Below are 5,729 nucleotides of genomic sequence, written 5' to 3'. Positions count from 1 at the left end.
ACTGGCTTGTCGCAGCCTCTACACCCCGAGAGGCGGCCCACCATACAGATGTTCTCAGGGAACATCTGGTGAGTTTGGGGTTTCGCCTGAATAGGAAAAAAAGCATGTTGACACCTTCTCAGTGCATCACCTTCATAGGCCTGACTTTGGACTCTCTCCAAGGCAGAGTTTTCCTGTCTCAGGAACAGGGTGGTGGCAATGAAAGGATGCCTTGCACTGTTTCACAGGGGCAACACAGTCACACTCAGACAGTGTCAGAGGCTGTTAGGGCCTGATGGCCTTCGTCTGTGTGGTGATACCCCTGGGACGCCTGTACATGAGAGGGCCTCAGCGTTGGGTAGCCTCCCTTGGCCTAGATCCTCTCCGAGATGGTCATCGACGGGTGAGGGTTTTCTGTGGACTGCTCACTGGCTCTGCGCCAGTGGAAGAGCCCAGGGTTTCTGACCCAGGGGGCTACCATGGGAACTGTTTCCGGCCAGGAAGGTGATCTCTACAGATGCCTCTCTCACAGGCTGGGGTGCTACACACGAAGGGAGGACAGTGACGGGAAGTGGGGCCCTCACATAGCGCTTCCCCCACATAAACTGTCTGGAGCTGATTGCTGGTTCATTTGGCTCTAAAACATTTCCTCCCCTGGCTGCGGGTACACCATGTCCTAGTGAGGACAGACAACTCCACCCGTGGTAGCCTACATCAACAGGCAGGGAGGCTTGAGATCTCTGCGGTTGCATGCGCTGGCACACAGACTGATAGTCTGGAGCAATGTGCACTTTCAGTCACTGAGAGCGACTCATGTTCCAGGCGTACTGAATTGCGGGCGGACCTACTCTCCAGGGGGATCCCTCTATGCAGACTGGAGACTTCACCCAGAAGTGGTGAAGCAGATTTGGCTGCGGTATGGACGGCGGCAGTGGACCTTTATGCGTCAGCGGAGAATGCCCAGTGTCCGCTGTTCTTCTCCCTGCACGAGCCGAGTGGCTCCGCTGGGGATCGATGCACTGGCACACGAGTGGCCACGTGCTCTCCTGTATGCTTTTCCCCCAGTGGCTCTCATCCCTCCAACTCTGGCCAGAGTGAGGGAGAAGGGGCTGGTCGTAATCCTGGTGGCTCAGCACTGGCCAGCGAAACACTGGATGGCGGAGATTTACCAGCTTCTGGCGGGCACGCCTTGGCAGCTGCCATTACGCAGGGGACCTGCTATCCCAGGCACGAGGGAAATATTTCACCCTCACCCAGAGAGGCTGGCTCTGTGGGCCTGGCCCGTGAGTGGTTTAACCTGAACTCAACAGGACTCCCAAACAGTGTCATTGAGACTATCAATGTGCTAGGGCCTCATCGACTAGGAGTTGTATGGGCTTAAGTGGCAAGTGTTTGAGAGCTGGTGCTCGGAGTCCCAGGCCATTCCTTTTCAGTGTTCTGTGGGGGTGATTTTATCCTTTCTGCAGGACCTCATTGAGAAGGAAAAATCTTTTTCAACCATCAAGGTGTACCTGGCGGCAATCTCTGCTTGCCATGTTGGTTTTGATGGTAAATCTGTGGTCGACACCCTCTGGTGTGTCAGTTCATGAAAGGTGCACGACGTAAATTGCCGGTATCTAGGTCTCTTACGCCGTCATGGGACCTGCCCACGGTGCTGGATGCTCTTTCTGGTCCACCTTTTGAACCACTGGATCAGGTGGACTTGAAGGTGGTATCTCTTAAGACAGCGCTGCTCCTGGCCTTGGCCTCGGCTAAGCGCGTCGGTGAGGTTCATGCCCTGTCTGTGCACGAGGCTTGTACCATTTTCACCAGGGGGCGAGAGGGTCAGTATGCAGCCTAACCCAGCCTTTATCCCAAAGGTGGTTTGGGTCTCTCTCCCCAATAGAGCTGGTGCTTTTTATCCACGCCTTACTCCTCTGAGGAGCATCGGCGTCTGCATACGCTGTGTCCGGTCCGTGCACTAAGGACCTATCTGGACAGGACTCAGGGTGTTAGGCAGAGTGACCAGTTGTTTGTGTCCTGGGCTAAGCCATGTGTGGGCAAGCCAGTCTCAAAACAGCGGCTTTCCCACTGGATTGTGGAGGCTATTGCTCTGGCTTACACGACCAAAGGTCTTCCGCCTCCTGCTGGTCTGCGTGCGCACTCCACTAGGGGCCTTGCTGCTTCCTGGGCTCTCTTTAAGGGGGTTTCAGCCCAGGAAATTTGTGCAGCTGCAAGTTGGGCTTCACCCCACACTTTGCTAGGTTTTACAAGTTGGATGTTACAGTTCCAACCCTGGCACATTCAGTTCTTGGGGTAGGGTTTTCACGGGGTACAACCCACTCTTCGTGAGGCCCCTCTGGGACAGTTGTCATTTTTACAGGCATGTCTGGCAATCCGGGAGTCAGTATTTCTCCCATAGTGAGACACGAAACGAATGCTATGAAAGAGAACTGGAGGTTATGGCTATAACCATGGTTCTCTGATTAGCATGAGTGAGTGTCTCACCAGACCACCCTCCTTGCTATGGAAGCGAGAAGAGGTGAGCTTGTTTGAATGGCGACTGAAGCTATGTCAGCCTATTATATAGGAGGAGGGCGGTCCCTCCTGACATAGACGTCACTGATACCAGCCCCAAGGGCTGGTGTAGTGTAATTAAGCTTCTGTCGGGATCACGCAGGGGGCGTTCTCCATAGTGAGACACTCACTCATGCTAATCAGAGAACCATGGTTATAGCCATAACCTCCAGTTTTCACAGTAAGCTAGCTGCTTAGTAGCAAAGTTAGCAAGTAAGCTACGTTCTACAACCGCATTATGTTAGCACGCTAATGTTTACATTACAAGCTAACATGTATTTTTATTTTAGCTTCTTGAATTAAGTTGGTAAATAGAAGAGGTACATGTTTAATAATATATAATAATAAATAATTCAAAGACTTTTTTAAATATTAGCATTGAACCTGCGGTGAACATTGGTTTGCCGCTACTGAAATTGGGATTTTACAATTGGTCAGTGCAGTCACGTGGAAACTGGATGACGTGTTTAATGAGAAGCTGAAGCTCACAGAGGGCTACAGATTTAATGAGACCTGTGAATATACTTCTATGTGGATTTGTAGCCTTCTTATTGTTTGTTGCCAATTGTATGTGAATCCATTGTTATTACATTATGTCAATGTATAAAAAATGTCCAGGACTGATGTAAAACAAGTAAAGAAAACCTGCCAATAACTGAACTTCTCTTGACAATGAATTTATTTCTTTATTTTTACATTAACGCACAAACAAGTATAATTAAAAAAACCTTTGGTTATCATCAATAAAAGTGCCAAAAATCAGGACATAGGAACAAACACTGATCACACTGAAATACAGCTGTCCCTAGAGGGGGCTGTAAGGCTGTGCTTGAATTCAGTTGAGGCATGTGAGTCTCACAGTTGAACCAACTTCACATCAAACATCGTTCACTTTGTTTCCTCTGTGTATGTTGGGCCTGTTGTTCATGTAGGTGTCTACAGTACAACAGTCATTGTTAAGGAACAGTCTAATTATTTGGGATTAATAACATCTTTCTGCCTCACAAGCAAGAATTTACTAAACCTTCTTGAAGCAATATTAGGGCAAAAATGTCTCCATCATAAGAGCTATTTATGTGTAAACCTGTTAACACCAAAATGTTTGACCACAAAACAGTCCATTTCTCATCAGGAGCCAGATGGCTGTTCCATCTGCTGGCAGTATCGTTGTATTTACTGTAAGTTGAGAAGTGCTGCTCAGAGAATCTTACTTTTCACACGCGTGACATCAGCTTGAGCTGAGCTTTAAAGTGCAAAGAAAAAAAAGAGGAGAAAAGGAGTCTGGATCAGAGCTTGACTGTGCTCAGACGATGGACTCTTTGGAGAGCTGCTTCCCTCGCTGGCAGCCCTGTAAGACTGCAGCGCTGATCCTTCGCTGTGTGATCTGGGAGGAGGAGGACCACCTTCTGATTAGACTGACGCCACTCACTGTACAGTCGACAGTGATACCTGAGAGACACCTGGGGAGCACACAGAGAACATGAGGATGTCATGATGATACCTCTGGCACAAGAATTTCCTTCAGGATTAATAAAGTTTTATCTTATCTTATCTTATGATCTGAATCGTCATTTCACTGATCAAACTGCCACATTATAGGACCACAACAAGTGTCCCTCCCATGTCACCCACACACACGCCTCAGCATACCAACAGAGTCCAGAAGAGATAAATGGTAAAAAGAGCCACAGTCAGTGTGATGAGCCCCACAGCCTCCAGCCGGCTGGAGAAGTGAAGATGATCTATAGCACCACGAAGGCAGAGCCAGCCGGAGATAGTGGCAAGAGGAGTGATGAGCAGGAAGCACACCATGTCACCAAACAGTGTGCGTTCTCTTGGCGGAGACCTGGGTTCTGCAGCCACTGCACCAATAAGATTAAGCAAAACATTCAGTTTCTCCATCAAGTGTAAAAGAATGTATTATAGTGTAGCTTCCCAGACTGTTCTGTACCTCGAGCAGGTGGCCTGGACTTTCTCTGCACAGTGAACTGGTAGTGGCAGAGCTCACAGTAACTGGTCCCTGAGGCAGACAGCCAGTGTTCCAGGCAGCTGCGGTGGATAGTAGCCAGGGTCCCAGAACATTCACAGGGGGACAGCAGCTCCTCCTGGGCTCCACTGTCGTGCCAGATACGGCACATGGGTTCTCTGGCACACCACTGAGGATTGAGAACAACAAGATGCTATGTTACAGTGTCAATGTGTCATTTATAGCTGCTATAACACCACACAGGTACAGGCTGACTGTTGTGAATCTTTGAAATAAAATTATTGAAACACATACCGCTGCTTGGTGCAAGCATCCATCCCTGAAGACATCAGGTTAGCATCGAGCTTGGTTGACACCTGTGTGTAATACTGAGGCTGATCACCGGTGGACACACTGCACTCCTCCATGGTTTTACCTGGGAGAGGTGGCTCACCAGTGTCCTGCTCAGGCTGGAAACTCACATGGGCAGACAGGCACTGGTTTGGCAAACTTCTGGCAACAATGTGCAGTGACTGGTCATTGTTGTGGCAGACAGTGGAATGCTGAGCACGCATCGACGGTCTTACTGGGCATCTTCCATCTACAGGGGCGAGCGAGGTCATATGTAATAGTCACCAATTTTGAATGTAATAGATGCTGTACAGAGGCGAGCTATCACACGCATGCACACACACTGACACACACAAACACTCAGAACATACTGTCCTATGAGGGACAACTGTGGACACACATTAACAGCTGTGGGCCCAAAATCAATACTTATTAATCTAGGTTGCAGTCATTGATGACTGCTGTTAGCTATCTCTTATTTTAGGACAGTAATGTGAACATGATTGTTTTTGAGCAGCGGTATCCTATAATAGAAATGATTTTGTAAACGATGTTTACAGCACAGGGAGATGTGAAATCCATCAACAGGCACTAATGATGCCGGGAATCTTTCAACCACTGCCCCACTCACCCAGTGGGTAGTAGTCATGGTGGGGGACACAGGAAAAAACACAGGGAAAAATAGTCAATGGGATTGGGTCATAGGTGTATTATTTTGAAATATACATATATACATACAAATTCAGATAAATACATTTTCAGGAATACATTACAAAATGTGTTACTTAACAAAACTACGAAAATAAAACAAAATATAAAATATTCAATATTAAAAGAAAATTATAAAATGCAAAAATAAACAAAAAAACTGTGCAGA

At 47.9% G+C, this 5,729-nt stretch overlaps 1 pseudogene; it reads right to left on the bottom strand.

The window, feature by feature from the left end:
• Positions 1-404: 404 nt before the first annotated feature.
• LOC114444092 (E3 ubiquitin-protein ligase MARCH3-like) lies at positions 405-4,673 on the bottom strand (annotated as a pseudogene).
• Positions 4,674-5,729: the final 1,056 nt, after the last annotated feature.

The sequence above is a fragment of the Parambassis ranga genome, chromosome 12 (assembly GCF_900634625.1).
Source record: "Parambassis ranga chromosome 12, fParRan2.1, whole genome shotgun sequence".
NCBI lineage: Eukaryota > Metazoa > Chordata > Actinopteri > Ambassidae > Parambassis > Parambassis ranga.
This window is presented reverse-complemented; position numbering and strand designations above follow the sequence as displayed.